The sequence below is a fragment of the Coenobita brevimanus genome, chromosome 64 (genome assembly GCF_032717465.1).
Source record: "Coenobita brevimanus isolate Jiangsu-jjx chromosome 64, ASM3271746v2, whole genome shotgun sequence".
NCBI lineage: Eukaryota > Metazoa > Arthropoda > Malacostraca > Decapoda > Coenobitidae > Coenobita > Coenobita brevimanus.
In genome coordinates, this window is record NC_137017.1 from 15,964,051 (window position 1) to 15,984,236 (window position 20,186).

Here is a 20,186-nt window from a genome sequence, read left to right on the forward strand (position 1 = left end):
TGTGAATGTGAGGTCCAGCATCTGATAGATGTGAACAAAGTGTGCAATGTCTGGCTTGCAATATCCACTTAAGAACGTATGCCCAATCCTTGAGGCATTGCCTAGGCCGTAAAAAATAAACAAAATAACTGGCCACCAAACACAACCCCCTCATAGAGCATTCCGCCCCTTACTATACGGCCACAACGTGGTTATTGCAAGCAAGGCCTGAGTGCATGTTTACCTATATAATCATCCACCTGTGTGCCACTTATCCTTCCAACATATGCAATGATGAACTCCTTCTCACTGTCCGACAGCCCCCATTACCCATGACAAAACGGATATATATCATGGGACACAATGGTGGGTTGTGTGTGCTGTAAAAGTATTGACCCAACCCCCAAGGCATCCCCAATCCCCCCAAACCCCACTAGTAGCAAAGGGACTTGGGGCCACGCTACACGACAGTATTATGGCAACTAATTAGGCACACAATTTTTAAGCTTATCTTTACAATGCAGACCTTTCGTTCACTTACTGCCGGTGTAAAACTTTAATCTCCTCAGTCTGACTTGGCGCTTATAATTTTTACAAGCGTACCGGTACTTAGCGTTCCAACTTCGACACGGGGGAATCGACGGGCCGAGGTTCGTAAACGACGAGCATACAACTAGACAGTCACGTGGTGGTGTAAGGAGTTACAGCGCTCCAGCTGGATGTGGTGTTATTACATCAGTCAGTAGCTAGTCCCAGGTCTCTTGCAAAACAGGGGAAACAAAAAACTGGTGAATGACTGGGTGGCTGTGAATGTGAGGTCCAGCATCTGATAGATGTGAACAAAGTGTGTGCAACGTCTGGCTTGCAATATCCACTTAAGAACGTATGCCCAATCCTTGAGGCATTGCCTAGGCCATAAAAAATAAACAAAAAAACTGGCCATCAAACACAACCCCCTCATAGAGCATTCTGCCCCCTTACTGTACGGCCACAACGTGGTTATTGCAAGCAAGGCCTGAGTGCATGTTTACCTATATAATCATCCACCTGTGTGCCACTTATCCTTCCAACATATGCAATGATGAACTCCTTCTCACTGTCCGACAGCCCCCATTACCCATGACAAAACGGATATATATCATGGGACACAATGGTGGGTTGTGTGTGCTGTAAAAGTATTGACCCAACCCCCAAGGCATCCCCAATCCCCCCAAACCCCACTAGTAGCAAAGGGACTTGGGGCCACGCTACGACAGTATTATGGCAACTAGTTAGGCACACAATTTTTTAAGCTTATCTTTACAATGCAGACTTTTCGTTCACTTACTGCCGGTGTAAAACTTTAATCTCCTCAGACTGACTTGGCGCTTATAATTTTTACAAGCGTACCGGTACTTAGCGTTCCAACTTCGACACGGGGGGAATCGACGGGCCGAGGTTCGTAAACGACGAGCATACAACTAGACAGTCACGTGGTGGTGTAAGGAGTTACAGCGCTCCAGCTGGATGTGGTGTTATTACATCAGTCAGTAGCTAGTCCCAGGTCTCTTGCAAAACAGGGGAAACAAAAAACTGGTGAATGACTGGGTGGCTGTGAATGTGAGGTCCAGCATCTGATAGATGTGAACAAAGTGTGCAACGTCTGGCTTGCAATATCCACTTAAGAACGTATGCCCAATCCTTGAGGCATTGCCTAGGCCGTAAACAATAAACAAAAAAAACTGGCCATCAAACACAACCCCCTCATAGAGCATTCCGCCCTCTTACTGTACGGCCACAACGTGGTTATTGCAAGCAAGGCCTGAGTGCATGTTTACCTATATAATCATCCACCTGTGTGCCACTTATCCTTCCAACATATGCAATGATGGACTCCTTCTCACTGTCTGACAGCCCCCATTACCCATGACAAAACGGATATATATCATGGGACACAATGGTGGGTTGTGTGTGCTGTAAAAGTATTGACCCAACCCCCCAGACATCCCCAATCCCCCCAAACCCCACTAGTAGCAAAGGGACTTGGGGCCACGCTACACGACAGTATTATGGCAACTAATTCGGCGCACAATTTTTAAAGTTTATCTTCACAATGTAGACTTTTTGTTCATTTACTGCCGGTGCAAAACTTTAATCTCCTCAGTCTGACTTGGCGCTAATTTTTTTTAAAAAGCATACCGGTACTTAGCGTTCCAACTTCCACACAGGGGAATCGACGGGCCGAGGTTCGTAAACAATGAGTAACGCCAGAACTGCAGGGTCGATTGGTGTGAGTGATTTAAACGGACAACATAGCGACAATATACAAAATTATAAAACAACTGGACAAACCACAGGCTATAAAAAAATCTGTCCACTGTGCATCAATTACAATACAAACATCAACATAAAAATCAAGCAATAATAATATGCATAATTCACTTGGGTGTCTTCTAGGTGGCTCAGGAGGCTTGCTAAGAAATCACGTTAGGAAATCACCCCTGCCACAAAGAAGACAAGCCACTTTGACTGAACTAACATCAGACACTGTTCAACTGAGAGAAACACTACTAGCAGTCAAAGGCATCAAAAATAACATGAGGAACCTTTCCATCACAAAATTCTTGCAGTATACCGGGTATCTACCTAGCTAACATTTACTGCAATATAGCTACTATGTGTATCTGTGTAATGTTTACCTATCTGTGTATTTTATCTATCAGCTTGAAATATTGCTGAGCTGAGGCAACACCTTAGCAAGGAGACATGCTAATCATGAAGTGCAGGGGAAAGGTTTCAAAACTATCTGCTACTGGTAAACCTGGGGAATTTTCTTACTGTACTCTTGTTACTCTACCCAGGCATAAAATAAGCATCTTAGCAATAGTTTATCAAGCAGAATGCTAGTCATGAAGAAGTGCAGTGGGATGGATGTAGACATGTAGTACTGTGTTATTCTACCACAGAGATATATGAAAAAAGCAGGCGAATGGACAAATCCCAGGCCACGTTACGGTGCAAGAAGTATGATAATTGAGCATAGACAAATATAAATAAGTTAAAAATCCATCCAATCAGCCATCATCCAATCCCACATCGCCCCACAGAGCAGCGTAGGAACCCGGGGCTAGGCAAGTTCTTCCTGACATTTAAGATGAAAATAAGTTAAAAATAAAGCTCATTATTATTCTTAGACCCCCAATGCATCACTCTCAGTTGAATAAAACCATCTGGTGTTAGTTGGAATAAAGACAGTTGCTCTCCCACTTACGAACAAGAGCTAAGAAGAATTGCTGTTGAAATTAAACACTTATCGGCTTGAGATTTCATTCGGCTGTGTGGTTGCCAGCCTGATAGTGCCAGGGATTGACTCCTGGCACTGCATCATCCTAGCTTATCATCAATCATCATCGTCGTTGATTGGCCAGTAAAATCAGCACCTAGACTAAGTTGACTGGCCTTCTATAACCTAGTGGTGGAATGATCTAGTTATGGAGCCTATCACTAACTATTCTATCATCAATCATCGTCGTCGTCATCATCAATAGGCAAGTAAAATCAGTACCTAGACTAAGTTAACTGGTCTTGTATACCCTAGTGGTGAAATGATCTAGTTATGCAGCCCAGGACTTTCACTGATCATGATTAAAATCATCATTAGGCATTATCATCATCATTCCTGACTCCTCTTCCCACCCAATGATGGGGTCAGGAGTTCTCTATTAAAATATCGTAAGTATGGGAGCAACTGTTATACTCTGTCCATCTCAACTTGGCTTAAAAGTTATCTGGAAAGGATGCAGAGCCACAGTATTGCTAGCCTTGTCTTACTTATGCTTCTGGCTGATGAAATTAGGCTGCCAAGGACAAAACTCTCAGCCAAGTCAAGGTGGACCAACCAAAAATTTTCTAACTCACATCTCAGACGGGTGGTTGTAGCTGTAGTTGTAGTAGAAGAAACTGAGATGTAGAAAGGTTTTCATGATCAACGGCGCTGGGAACCTCTATATCTATCAGAGGTATTTCCCAAGTTTTGAGGCCACTGAGTATTTTTCAACATTCACCACACAATCTTGTATCGCCCTATAAGCAGCGAAGGAGCCCAGGGCTGGGCAAGTTGGTCCCGACATTCAAGATGAGAGTGACAAGCCACACTCATCCCCGAGTGGCATTACGTTAACGATAAACCCCAACCATCCTTGGGTATAGACATTGCATGATGAGAAAAATTGAGCCAGCACCGCCGGCTCCAGCAGGCAGCACCACCAGGATCAACTCCAGCAGGCAGCACCACCAGGATCAACGCCAGCACGGCAGCACCACCAGGATCAACTCCAGCACGGCACCACCACCAGGATCAACACCAGCACGGCACCACCACCAGGATCAACGCCAGCACGGCACCACCACCAGGATCAACACCAGCACGGCACCACCACCAGGATCAACGCCAGCACGGCACCACCACCAGGATCAATGCCAGCACGGCACCACCACCAGGATCAACGCCAGCACGGTAGCACCACCAGGATCAACACCAGCATGGCAGCACCACCAGGATCAACACCAGCACGGCACCACCACCAGGATCAACGCCAGCACGGCAGCACCACCAGGATCAACGCCAGCATGGCAGCACCACCAGGATCAACACCAGCACGGCACCACCACCAGGATCAACACCAGCACGGCACCACCACCAGGATCAACACCAGCACGGCAGCACCACCAAGATCAACGCCAGCACGGCAGCACCACCAGGATCAATGCCAGCACGGCAGCACAACCAGGATCAACGCCAGCATGGCGGCACCACCAGGATCAACGCCAGCACGGCAGCACCAACTCAGCAATCGCAGGAACAGCAGCCTGAGTAACACAGACGGACCCTGAAAATAAGGCAAGGTTTTAGGAGATAATCTCAAGTGTGTTCAAACTTAATCCTTTTGTCTGTGGAGGAGTTCAATATGGATCTTAATTAACCCCTAGTGTATTGGTGCTGGATGGGGGGGGAGGGCTGCCTGACTACATTTACACTTCTCAATGCCACACCTATCCCGCAAGAGAATGATGGACTACAGAAGGGTAACTCAGCCTGCAGTCCACTGGGATAATGTTCTGCTGTGCCTGGGGTTGAACTACTACTAGTACACAAGACCTAAGATGAACAAATCTATTTTATATCATCTGTCTAGCTCAATTCCTTGGTTATAGTCCCTCAAGTACTTCCTTATTCCCAGCAGAACAAGAAATTCCGACGGCTCTGCATTATTTACCAAACTCTTCATGAATGGCTTTATTCCTGTGTTAATCTTTTGTTACAACTCAGCACTGAATAAAGACAGATGGCAGTTTAAACAGATAGATAGTGGGAAACTGGGTAGTAGATAGATTCCTTCACAATGATGGCCGTCTCCTAATATAAATGAAAGAGTCTGGTGGTAGCAAGTATAGTATGACAAGAGCAGAAGGCCCCATATTACAGGTCCCTTTGGCAAAATTCAAAAAAAGTCACAATAGGATGCTTACCTGAGAGTGGAGGCAGATGGTTGGTATTACCGTGATTGGGCAGCTGGTTGGTATTAATTTGGCAGCTGGTTGTGGTTTTCTTCTCCCCTTTCTCCGTCTCTGTTGGCAGTTTCCACAGCTGGGTCAATTAACACACCTGAAAAAATAGTACACATTAGTCCTTTCCTTCCAAACCTTGATTAACAAAAGTATCTGGTTAGCAGCAAGAACAATACAACCTGGGAACAGTAAGGTTTAATTACATGGCAGTAAGAATTTGAGAAGTCTGTAGTAATAATAATGATAATAAATAATAATAATAGTAATAACAACAACAATAATAATAATCATTTCATTTTTAAAGGCTCCAACATGCTTGCATGAGTCGGCCTTGGTCACCTAATGGCGGCTCTCCATGCTGCACGATCTATTGCAGCTTCCCTGTTCAGTCCCTTAACCCTGAGGTCACACTTAATGATCTCGTCCCACGTCTTTCTCGGTCTACCCCTCATAACCCCACCCCCAATATTAACATTTCTCACCATCCTCACCCAATTATCATCCCCCATCCTCTCCACATGCCCAAACCATCTCAATTTACCTCTGCTCATCACAACACCAATACATTCCAGTCCCATCCTACCTCTCAACTCTTCCATCGTAAACCCAGCCCCCTCAGACCTTGCACACAGGGATGAACTACACATCCACCTAATCATTGTCATTTCTGTACGTCTAAGCCTGCGAATATCCTCCTCCTTTACTGCTCAGTTCTCACTACCATACAGCATGACACTCCTAACACATGCTGCATACAAAGACCTCTTAGCATGTAGGGAGAGTCCTCTCAATGTCATGAGAGGCAAGAGCTCCCTGAACTTCTTCCAACCACTTCTCACCCTAGCCACAGAACTAGCTCCAGCCCCACCTCCAGCACACAACATGTTTCCCAAATAACAAAACTCTTCCACACACTCAAGAGATTCACCAGCAAGATCAATCCTTTCATGCCTGACAATCTCCATCTGCTCTCCCCGACATGCCGTACACATATCATCAGCAGTATCTCACAGTATACCTCTGACAGCACTACATCTCTTGCACCCCCATTTATCACAAACACCGCACAAGATAGAATTACTTCCCACGCCCTCGTGTCAAACTGCACATGGCCACTCTCCCTCGTTTTTGACAGTACTGCCACCAACCCTAGATATCATAACTTTTGTTTTATCTGCAGTTACCCTTAAGCCCTTGTGCCCCATACCATCCTTCCACTTCCTAAATCTTTCCTCCGTTTCCCTTTCATTCTCTGCAATCAACACCAAATCATCGGCATGCAACATCTCCCACAGGAATCTGCTTTTGAAGTCATGCGAGAGGGCTTCAGGTACCATGATAAACAACATAGGACTCAAAACTGATCCCTGATGCACACCAACGTTCACGGAAAACTCATCACTCAAATCTCCATTCACTTTTACCTGGGTGCTACCTGGGTGCGTGCACCCACATGCATAGCCATAACCACCCTAACCAGCCACTCCTCCTAGTCAAGCCTTCTCATTGCCCACTTCACCACCTCTCTAGGGACTCTGTCAAAGGCCTTTTCCAAATCGACAAAAACAAAATACAGATCCCTTTTCTTACCAATATATTTTTCCTGAAGCTGTTAACAATGAATATGGCATCAGTGGTCCCCCTACCTGGCATAAACCCAAAATGCATCTCATCAAAATTCACTCTCTCTCTAATCATACCTTCTAAGACTCTCTCCATTACCTTCATTATCTGATCTAAAAGCTTTATACCTCTATAATTTCCTATTTCCAGGTCATCATCCTTCCCTTTATACACATTTATAATTACACTCTTCAGCCAATCATCTGGGACAACACCATCCATCCATCATCCAGTCCTACATTGCCCCATGAGGAGCGTAGGAGCCAGGGGCTAGGCAGTTGGTCTCGACATTTACGATAAGAGTGACCAGCCTCACTTATCCCTGAGTGGCATTCACTCATAAATAATCATACTTGTCAGGTCAGTGACTAACCGCACCCCTATCTCTCCTGAGGCCTTCAACATTTCGGCAGTCAACCCAGACACACCTGCTGCCTTACCCACCTTCATCCTGCCTATTGCCTCACTCACAGTAGCAGCATCAATCAAAGGCCAAGGGCCAAACACTGGATCTGCTGGCTCCAAACCTTCCTGTCCCAGTCAAACTCCTCATTCAACAACTGGTTATAATGCTCTCTCCATGCATCTTTAATATCCCCACTGTTCACCACTACCCTTCCTTCATCATTCTTCACACACTGCTCGCCTATAATATCCCGATTATCCCTCTTCATCTGATCACTTCATCACCTTAAATATCATATTTTTCCTTTCCACACTATTTAGGTTATCAAACAAAAGTCTCGGTGACTCAGACTTCGCCCTGTATACCTCTCTTCTAGCCCTATGCTTGGCAGCCAAGTATTCCTCCTTGCTATAATGATAATCATCATCATCATCCGGGCAGGGTGAGGAGTAGCAATGTCCAGACAGCCCAAATTTGCCCAATCCAATGGGCCACGCTTCCATTCGCTCACCATTCAAGCCCCCAGAATCCTGGCTCTGTATGATACGCCAAAAACATTGACCACGTTCTGTAGCTTCACATAAACGTATCCGAGAGTCAATAATAATAATAGTAATAATGATAATAATAATAAAAATGCAGTACCCCAGTCTGCAGTCCACATACAGTATACGCTGGCTACAGTTTACATATTGAAGGGACAAAAAAAAGTCACCATATGCTGAATTAATCTGCCTTCCAATACAAAGAATTACAGAAATCTGCCTATATCACACTCCAGGGGTTGTTGCTGTTGATCAACTCTTTCCTGTCTAGATGAGCAGACCCATCAACTGCAGGGAAGCAACTCCCTTCCCATGCACTGAGTCTGTATTCTCTTGCGGCTGACAGCGGGGAATGGTGTAAAAGTTTAGTTCCTGGATGGATGTCACATCTGGGTAATTCCACGAAGATGTCAACCTTTTGTGTCAAAATCAGAATTGCTTAAAAGTATATAAATTATACATCATTTTAAAGCTTAATCATTGAATTTTATGAATCTGAAGAGAAAGAGAGCCTAAACTGTCAACTTGGGGAGCTGCATAGAAAACTGTCACATTATGTCACCAAAGAAAAACCAGTGCTGAATATAGCAACTTTCATAACATCATTGACCAGAGTATGTTATTGTTTGGAATGCTAACACTGTGTTTTACTGAAATTGTGTCTATCTGAGTTGTGATTGACACTACAGTTGTCTACATATACTGTATGTTGTGGTCAGAATGTAGCATGACCTTTAAATGGAAGTATTTCAGGAGTAATGTGTCTCATGTTTTTCCCCATTTTTCCCATACACAGCTAACAAACTGGAGAATACCAACATAACTTTACATTATAAACAGGCATCCCAAGGCCTTAATAATGTAAAGCTGGGATACTTTGAAATAAACCCTGGCAAGCCATATGGTCTGTCACACACGTTACAAGCCCACTGTGAGGAACGTTACCAGAAAATGATGTAAAGTTTCTCACGCACACCTTTGAACAAAAAATCAAAGTACCTACACTGAAGTCCAATGATAAAACCCCTGCGTTTGTAATTTAGTATGTTATCTTTAAGTTTTTATTCTTTCCAAACAGTATATTGATTTTGCCTGGTACATGGCGAGTGTGCTTTACCATCATGTCTCCAATGACTCCAGCTGATTATCTGAATTCTGCTGGTATTCATTTTACACATGTATCATTGTGGACTGATGGGGCAGCAGCCCACTTCAAGAATAGGTATTCTATGGCAGCTCTAACCTCTTACAAAGCCATCCACAACTGCACTGCTAAATGGAACTTTCAAGAAAGTTATCATGGCAAGGGCCCTCATGACAGGATTGAGGCTTTACTAAAATGGAATGTCTACAAGCGAGTTTTGCAAGGTCGCTGTACAGTAAGGTCTGCTGTAGAATTTTATGAGGAGGCTGAACAAATAACAGATAAAACTGAACTAACGTATGTGTCTACTGAACTTATAAACACTGAGAAGTCAAGATATGTACAGATCTGGAAAAACTGTAAGGCAGCAAAATCCATTCAGCAGTGCAGGTCAGTAAAACCTCTTGGCCACTGTAAAGTAGCATTGTATCATTTGACTGCAGACCAATCACCTTTTAAGCAGTGCTAACTTCAGGAGACTGGCTATGACCCACAATCTGACTCCAGTACTAGCAGTGATAGGGAAGGTACACCATCTCTTGCAGAAATGTCAGAGTCATTCATGTCCCAGTCTGAGCCACAGAGTACTACTGATATTGAGGCAACACAACAACCATCCCCAGGTAACTATGTACTAGTTCATTACACTACCAAGAAGCTGTCGAAGCATTATGTTGCAGTGGTAGAATCAGTTCCGGAGCCAGGCATGTTTGAAGTTAATTATTTAAGAAAGAGAGGCACTGACAAAATGGGTGATAGTCAGTTTCATTTTCCTGACAACCTGGACAGAGACGAGATCTCAGAGGATATGGTTGTGCAGGTATTGTCAACTCCTCATGTGTTAAGAATGACACGCACATTCAAATGGGTGAACTTTCCTTCCTCAATTAATTAGTCTAAAATGATGAATTTTCCATCTTCGATGAGCAAGTAGTTGATCTTTGTCTTGTTTATATCACTGTTGTGATATACAGGTAAGCTTATCATGTAACTTTCACATCTCTTACTGGCTGTAGGGTTACCTACATGTTATAAGGTAATTTCTGTTCATAATATTCAAAATTACATTGTTCTTTTCCGCTGCATCACCCCAACCCTGGTTTACAAGAATCATGTTTTGGTTAATTTATCGTGTTTCACATTAATACATGACTTACATTGTTTTGTGATACAATTACTGTAACCTTCATAAAAGATGATTTTGTAATTATATGAGAAATATAAATCGCACAAGTAACATTTCTCACTTTTCCTGTTACGTGTCTCACGGTCACATTTTCCTTAACAGTAGCAAAATTCTTAGGGGAAATAGAATTTGCTGGCTATGATTATGATCCTCATACACTGACGTATGACTGATATAAAGCACTTCTTGACCTAACCAGTAAAAGCACAGAGTTATTGAAAATACTCACGCAAAGTAAAAGGTGGGGTAGCATCGCAGTAATGTTTCTCACGCCACTTTTAAAATTTATATAAAATCAGAATAAAAACATATGAATAATCTGACCATGGCATAATGTATTGTTAGGTGTTGGTAGTATACCTTGCAAACAGCATTTATTTATATTACCTACATAATACAAGTGAGAGTAGATCAGTAACTTATCTCTGAATATAACGTTTCTCACGATGGAATGACCCATTTAGATCTCTCCACTCAGTTAACAGGGGCACCATAGTTGGCTCCACTTCACCTCATAAAATGGTTCACCTCACAAAAATGGTTACCACTCACAGGTGTAAGTGTGTTCCTGGGTTACAGAAGTGAAATCAAAAGTACATTCAAGTCCCTTCCTACTCTCAACTCTTCCATCGTAAACCTAGCCCTCCCAGGCGTAGCATTCAAGAACACACAACACAACCATCTAATCACTGGCCTCTGTATGTCTGAGCCAATGAATATCCTCTTCCTTTACTGCCCATGTCTCTACCATCCAGCATTACACTCCTAACACATGTCCAAGATGAATATAATTTCTTGACCAACACATATACAACATAAGGTCCAATACTTAGACTTCCTTTACTTAGCCTAAGGTGCCTTCATGTGGTGGCACTGATGTGTGTGAGTGGTGGAGCTGCTCAGGTATTTAAACATCCCTCAACACCTTCCCTATCTCTGCATGGAGGATGATGAAAAAAAAAAAAAATGTTCATCCTTGGTTTGTATAAATCCACTAACTGTGTATATTAAAATAAAAAAAGAACTGACGCTAAAGAGGGATGTCTTCACCTGGTGACGCTAATATACAACCTCCCTCAACCCACAATTTCAAATAAGGAGGATAGTGGAGAGGATGGAGAGTGAAAGGCTAACGAAGATAATGTATGTGAGTGAGGTGGAGGGAGGAGAGGGTGGGGGAGGCCAAGGATGAGATGGAGGAATGGAGTGGAGAGGTATATGAGAGAGAGGGGTGGGAGCTGGGACCAGGGCAGTGAAATGGCGGGGGACAGGGCGACATGGAGGCGATTTGCTTGTGGACAACCCTTATGGAATTAAGGTGTCTGGTAATAGATAGACAGAGAGATAGGATGGTGGACTGCAGGAGAAGAGCAACATCAGCCTGCAGTCCACTATATTTCAGAATCTACCTTTTGATTCACTTTCATCGCTTCACCCACAGATAAACAAACCGAGATACATGAAAGCAACAAAACCACACGTGCCCTACGGTAACATGCCACACATACCTTCACTATAAGCGCGCGCACGCGCACACACACACACACACACACACACACACACACACACACACACACACACACACAGACTCATATCCTGATGGGCCTGAAGCAATAACAAGAACAAAGAGGCATCACATTCACACACTTACCACATTGTACAGGCAGGTGTTGGGGTTAACGTCCATTACAGTTTCAAGTTAGCTGGGGATTCCTCTTCTTCTTCTTTCCGCCTCTCTCTAAGCAGCTTCCACGGTGACAATCAACTCACGCACTTGAAAAATATATTACACAATTAGTCCTTTCCTTCTGAACCTTAAGTTTACCTGGTAAGAAACATATCTGGTGGCATCAAGAACAATATCATTTGGGTGACATGGACGCAATTTGTTTGTGGCCACCCCTGGAGGCATCTGGCAATAGACTGATACTATTTTTTTTTTTTTTTTTTAATGCACAGAAGGAACACAAGGCTACAAGCCCACAAGATTGTTCCCTCCAAGAAAAAATAAAAACACGATAACAGAAGCCATATTCAAGACCCAATCATTTCAAGATGCCTGGACACACTGTATTTAAAATACTAAAGATCACAGACAGTAGGAAATACAAAGACAGTTCCAGAGTTGACTTGTTGCATACATGAAGTACTGAATGTAATGGTTAAGTCTTGCATTTGAAAGTTTACATATTACAGAGTGAAAAAAACAAGAAAAATGTCACCATAGACTGAATTAATGTGTCTTTCAAAACAAATAATGGAATCAGACTTAACAACATTCAGGAACAGACTCAGCACTCTTTCTCTCTCTCTCTCTCTCTCTCTCTCTCTCTCTCTCTCTCTCTCTCTCTCACACACACACACACACACACACACACACACACACAAAAGGGGGCGATGCCTGGTAGATTTACCCCTTAATACACTTAAAGCATCATACTGGCAAGTGCAAGTGCAATTAGATTGTGTCATATCATATTGTTTATAAAGGCCCCAACCTGATTGCATACATTCGCCTTGGTCACCTAATGGCAACTCTCCACATTACCTGATCTCTGGCAGCCTCCCTATTCTGTCCCTTATCCCTGAGGTCACAGCCTCCCTATTCTGTCCCTTATCCCTGAGGTCACACTCTATAACCTCGTCCCAGGTCTTTTTCAGTCTGCCTCTCACAACCCTACCTGACATTCATACTTCTCACTTTCCCCACCCAATTGCCATCCTCCATCCTCCCCACATGCCCAAACCATCTCAATCAACCCCTCCTTATCACAACACCAATACACTTCGGTCCGATCCTTCCTCTCAACTCTACCCTCAACGTTCACACCTCTCACCCTCCACACCCAGTTGTCATCTTTCATCTTCTCCACATGCCCAAACCGTCTCAAGCTACCCCTCCTCATCACAACATCAATACACTCCAGTTCCATCCTTCCTCTCAACTCTTCATCAACATCTCTCACCATACCAGTTGTCATCTTCCATCCACTCCACATGCCCAAACCATCTCAATCTATCAATCCTCATCACAATAATGTTTTCATGTACATTTTTATACCCTAACTCCTGTTGCAACAATAATCAACTTACATGATGAAACTAAAAAATCCCTAATTATGTATGACTTGGTGGGCATACAAAGACAGAAAAAAGATCACTTCTATATTTTTACCTTAGAAAGTCCAGAACTAACCATCTACATGATATCTCCTTGCTGGGTATAATTTAGTCAACTACTGAGGGTGTGTTTATACTTTAAGATTACTTTTCTCATTTATTTGTACCCTTAAAATTTGCACAAACACACAGGTTCATTTGTGCAACACTGGGGGATTACAGTAGTCCTTAGCTTTTACTCATCTGATGTCTGTCTATCTGTTGCAAGACGCCTTAATCCCAATAGGGGTGACCACAAACAAATCTCCATATTGCCCTGTCCTCTGCCATTTCACTGACCTCCCTGCAACTCAACATCCGCTCTCCAATCTCTCTCCACTCCATCTCATCCTTGGTATCCCCCTCCACCTGACTCAAACAGATCTCCATGTTGCCCTGTCCTATTCTACTTACTTTACCCTTCTCTAACTCACACTCCTCTGTCTCATACATCTCGCCACTCCATCCCTCCATCTCATTCTTGGTCTCCCCTTCCACCTCGAAATGAACGGATCTTGAATTTGGCTCTCTTTTGTATTGGTTTTGTTTCTTTCTTGGAAGGAACATTAATGTGGGCTCAGACTGTGGTTCCTTCTTCCTCGCATTAAGAAAAAAAAAAAAAAAAAAAAAAAAAAAAAAAAAAACTCTTTCAGCTATTCAGACTCTTACATACTCTTTCAGCCAGTCTAACTTTCATACACTCTACTAGCCAGTCTCTCATTCTCCATCCTTTCCACTTGGCCAAACCACATCAAAGTACTTCTCTAAACACTTTCAATCACAAAAGATTTCACATGAGCTAAGGGGTCTTTGTATGCAACATGTGCTATGAGTGTAATGCTGTACGGTAGTGAGACCTGTGCAGCAAAGGAAGAGGATATTCACAGGCTTAAATGTACAGAAATGGCAATGATTAGGTGGATGTGCAGTGCATCCCTGAGTGCAAGGCCTGGGGTAGCTAGGTTTACGACAGAGGAGTTGAGGTGGGATGGGACTGGAGTGTATTGGTGTTGTGATGAGGAGAGGTAGATTGAGGTGGTTTGGGCATGTGGAGAGGATGGGGGACGATAACTGGGTGCAGAAAGTGAGAAGAGTTAATTTTAGGGGTGGGGTTGCAAGGCGTACAGCAAAAAGGACCTGGGACAAGATCATTAAGTGTGACCTCAGGTAAGGGACTGAACGGGGAGGCTGCCAGAGATTGAGCAGCATGGAGAGCCACCATTAGATGACCAAGGCTGACACATGCACGTTGGAGCCTTCAAAAACGAAACTAGTCACACCAAGTACTGACCAGAATTTTCGGCCATGTACCTGCACAAACAGTTTGGTTTCTAAGGGTCCTGTTTACCCCTCCATAAATATAATTTTTTTTTGCTTTCGTTTTATAATCCTGACAGTCTGTTTATATGTGACAGTATGGTGCAGAGACCAAGGATGAGGTGGAGGGATGGAGTTGAGTGATATACAAGGGAGGGGGGAGTGAGTTGAGGGGAGGGCAGTAAAATGGTGGGTGACAGAGCAACTTGGAGGCGTTTTGTCTGTGGCCACCCTTTGCGGGATTAGGGCGTCGGGCTATAGATAGATAGATAGATGGTGCAGCACAGATGATTTGCCACACAGCACACCCAAGGCAATAACCCTACATGGAGTTTACTGATGACTGATACTGTGTAGGCAGAGCTGATGGAGAATATGAGATAGTAGAAGGTCAAAAGGAATAGGGAAGTGAGCTTAGAAAGACAAAGAGAGAGAAAAAGACAAGTAGATAGATAAACAGATAGAGATAGAGAGAAAGAGGGAGAAACTTTATTACAGTACAATGATCCCTACTCTATCATATGGAAGTGAAGCTTAGCCTTACCTTATGACACCCTATGGAGATCTCAGCCACTAAGCCTCAGTTACGCAGTGCCTTGGCATCAATATATTCTTGCAAATACCCTAGCCTGTCGCAGTATGCGGCAAGAGGTGGTGTGTCTCCCATCTTTTGCAGGAAGGCGTCTGATTTCGGCTTGAAGGCTTCTACGGTGCAGGTTAACACGTTTGTGAAATATCCTTTGACGTGGCAGGATCTTCCCGTCTTACTACGGAACTTTTATTCAAGCTTGGGTAGTACCAGACTCCTCCACAGGGTTAACATGCTGGTCTCATCCCTGGTGAAAGGACACAGGTCAAGGGTGAGAGCAGTGGAAGAGCGGCAAAGAGTGAAAAAATGTTATCTGAGAGGAGCATGTGGAGTGAAAAAGAGGTATATGAGAGGTGCATGTGGAATTATATGGAAAAACAACGACAAATGATGAAGGTGACAAGCACTGTGATGTGGATTTGACTGAAAATGTTACGAGAAATACTCTGTGATGGTTCAGTCATGTGGAGAACAGAGAATGAGACTGACCAGGAGACTGTATGAGTGAGGTATTAGGGGAAACTAAGGCGAAGATGGTGGGATGGAGTGGTGAGAGATATCAGAGGATTTGTGAATGGCAGAAGACAGAGTGACATGGAGGCGCTTTGTCTGTGGCCACCCCTTGAAGGATTAACGTGTCTGGTAAGTTATACAGATAGATACAGGTAGATAAACAGACAAGGTCAAAGGGAATCTGCTGGTAATGCATGACTTCCTGTAAATGTCTGTTACTATGACCTCAATCTTGGCTATAAAAAAATGAATAAATAAATAAATCATGCCCTATGGATCAGACACATATTGAAACTTTATTTATTTATTTATAAGTGTACATTAGTGATTATTTAATGCACAGCTTCTCCCTTTCCTATAAAAATTCTAATGCTTGATCATTTTAAAAACACTTCCCTACCTTTCTTCCTGCCTCCCTCTCTTCCTAGATGGTGTGGAGGGTGGGAGATAATCCTGTCTATTCTTTTCTCACATGTTTGTTAAATCTTTGTAGCCTCACATCCACTCTTTTTTTTTTTTTTTCTCACCAGAATGAGAGACTGATGAGGAGAGTGTATGTGAGTGAGGTGGAGGGGAGGAAGAGGGAGAGGGAGGCCAAGGAGATGGGATGGAGTGGAGAGGTATATGAGAGAGGGAGGCGTGAGCTGGGAGCAGGGCAATGAAATGGCAGGGGACAGGGCAACATGGAGGTGATTTGTTTGTGGCCACCCCTTATGGCAATAGATAAATAGGTAACCTTAACATGTGGCAATAGGCCCCCTGTTATTCCTGCTTCATGTGAACGCCAGTATGAACTTGATAATTCCTCACATAACTCTCCATTCACTCTCACATGTACAGCAGCTGCCCATTTATAAAATTTCACGTCAACCTGACAATCCATTAAGATACAGTTTTCTCTATCTATCTATCTACTGCCAGACGCCTTAATCCCGTAAGGGGTGGCCACAAACAAATTGTCTCCGTGTCGCCCTGTCCCCCGCCATTTCACTGCCCTGCTCCCAGCTCACACACCCCTCTCTCATATACCTCTCCACTCCATTCCCCCATCTCATCCTTGGCCTCTCACAGCTCTCTCACAGCCCATTTTTACTATCACCCATGGAACTCTATCAAATGCCTTCTCCAAATCCACAACCATCATTCCTTCCCTTGATATAGTCCCACCTACTTCTTCCTTCCCCTTTCTCATTCTGTATGTCCTCTCTTCCTACTTCTCCATTGCCATCCTGTCACATTTTATTATTTTTCCCGTGCAGGTGGCTCTACACTGAGTGACAAGCCTAATGGTTTCCTGTAACTGAGGAAACTGTTTACAATGCTGGGTGGTAACCATATAACCAGATGATGGGGTGATGTGCAGCCTTCTATGGTGACTGTCAACTGGTTGGACTGACGCATATCCAGAGTCCATCCAGAAACCCTCCATAATACTCCCTGTGCCTCATTTTTTTTATTATTTATTTTTTTTAATGCAATGAAGAAGGAGCCAAAGGCCAGATGCCCACAAACTATTCCTTCCAAGAAAAAAACAATACAAAAGAGAGCCAAATTCAAGATTCGTTCACTTCGAGATGCGTGGACACAATGTGTTTGAAAGACTAGAGATCATAATAAGTAGGAAATACAGACAAAGGGAGACAGTTCCACAGTTGACCTGTTGCATAAATGAAGGACTGGGAGTAACGGTTAACTCTTGCATTAGAGAGTTGGACAGAAATGGGATAAGAGTTTGCTGCTAGACGAGTGCTACGCACCCGTCGTAGAGGTAGGGGGATGCAAGCAGACAGTTCAGAGGAGCAGTGACCACTGATGTAGCGACAGAAAAGAGAAAAAGATGCAACAATGCGGCGAAGAGACACAGGTTGAAAGGAGCCAGTAAGAGGAGGAGAGTTAAAGAGACGAAAAACCTTTGACTCCACCCTACTGGAGCTGGGGGTGGTTTGCATGCATAGGAGCGGCAGAAAATTACTCTTCAGATTAATCAAGTGTACCATCTAAGGTTCAGAAAAATCTTGGGTAGACATCTGGATAAGTGGTCAATTTCCAGTAAATGGCCTTTGAACTCGACATATACATGCAACTTTTTTTGCCAAAAATGAAGGTATAATCAAAGACAATATGCATCAATCTCTGCTTCTAATTCACATGAAAATATTGTTTTGGTGTCTAAATATATGTTTTTGATGTCCAGGAACTCAGCTATGTCAGTTAAAATGTGCCCAGACTTACAGAAATGCATAAAAAGTGGAAAAACTGTTTGCCACAACCGATGGCAAATTCGTTATAGCAGAAAATTTACTGTAAATAGAATTTTGGGGTGGAACTTTTCTATTATCGTTGTAGCGTAATATTGTAAACCAAAACATTGTAAAACGAGTAATGACTGTATTGTGAGCGTTTATAAACTGGAGAGCTGCTACCACATGTGTGAAGCACAGGCTGTAGCAGCCGTCATCACAGTTGGAAACCGCATGTTTGACACAAACTGGAAGGCACACGATAACCCAGAGGTCACTGATCTGGACACCCTGCCAGAATCCAAGAGAGTCAGGGAAGGAGGCTAGAGCATTGAGGTGTGCACACTAGATGAGACTGTCAAGATCATAAACTCTGATGAACAAGTCGTGGTGACCTATTCTGATGATGGCTTAAAGAAGCAGGGTGCTGGGTCATTTTCCGTTCAGGGTATCACCATTAACGGAAAATACAGGTCACTGCCCACACTAAGCATTGCTTCAGAGTCCAGAAAGAACTTAGCTGCTCTCTGGGTGGTGGTCTTGGAAATTCAGGAGCCAGCAAGTGGAGTTGCAGCCAAAACTCTGTTCGAGAAAATTGACTCTGTGATCCTCCTTTCGGGACTTTGGTGAAAGCTTTGCCATTGCACTTGACATCTCAAAGGCTTTCGATCGAGTCTGGCATAAATCTTTAATTTCCAAACTGCCTTCTTACGGTTTCTATCCTTCTATCTGTGCCTTCATCTCTAGCTTCCTTTCAGGTCGTTCTACTGTATAGCCGCTGTTGTAGACGGTCATCGTTCTCCTAAATCTATTAACAATGGTATTCCTCAGGGTTCCGTCCTATCACCAACTCTCTTCCTTTTATTAATCAATGACCTTCTAAGCTGTACATCTAACCCTATCCACTCATATGATGATGACTCCACCCTTCACCTTTCCATTTGGTTCCCGCAACTTCCATCTCAGCAAACAAGGGATGAGGCTATGGCACACCTATTGTCTGACTTGGTTCGTATCTCTGACTGAGGTAAAAATAATCTGGTTGTTTTTATTGCATCAATGACTCAGTTTTTACACCTATCAACCCGACAAAATCTTCCACAGGTATACACACTAATGTTTAATAAAATTCAGCTTAATCCTGCATCATCCTTGAACATGCTTGGGGTTTCATTTACTCGGGACGTATCTTGGAAAGATCATATTACATCTCTTGTAAAATCTGCTTCCAAGAGATTAGGTGTGCTAAGCCGACTCCGTTCCTTCTTTACCCCTGCACAATTGTTGACTCTATACAGGGGTTTTATCCGTTCCTGTGTGGAGTACAACTCTCATGGGTGGGGAGGCTCCCCACATACGGCTCTTCTCAATAGGATGGAGTCAAAGGCTTTTCGTATCATTAACTCTCCTCCTCTTACTGACTCCCTTCAACCTCTGTCTCTTCACCGCACTGTTGCATCTTTATCTCTTTTCTATCGCTACTTCAATGGTCTCTGCTCCTCTGAACTGACTGCATGCATTCCTCCACCTCTATGACGGGCACGTACCACCCATCTGGCAGCAAACTCTCATCCCTTTTCTGTCCAACTCTCTAACGCAAGAGTTGACCGTTACTCCCAGTCCTTCATTTATGCAACAGGTCAACTCTGGAACTGTCTCTCTCTGTCTGTATTTCCTGCTTCCTATGATCTCCAGTCTTTTAAACAGTGTGTTCAGGCATCTCAAAATGATCGGATCTTGAATTTGGCTCTCTCTTGTATTTTGTTTTTCTCTTGGAAGGAACAATAATTGCGTGCTCATGGCCTTTGGTTCCTTCTTCCTCACATTATAAAAAAAAAAAAAAAAAAAAGCTCACAATATCAAAGTGGATGAACCACGGCAGAGAGTCTGGATTCTGAGCACATTCAGGATCATCTGTTCTGTAATGAGCACCAACTC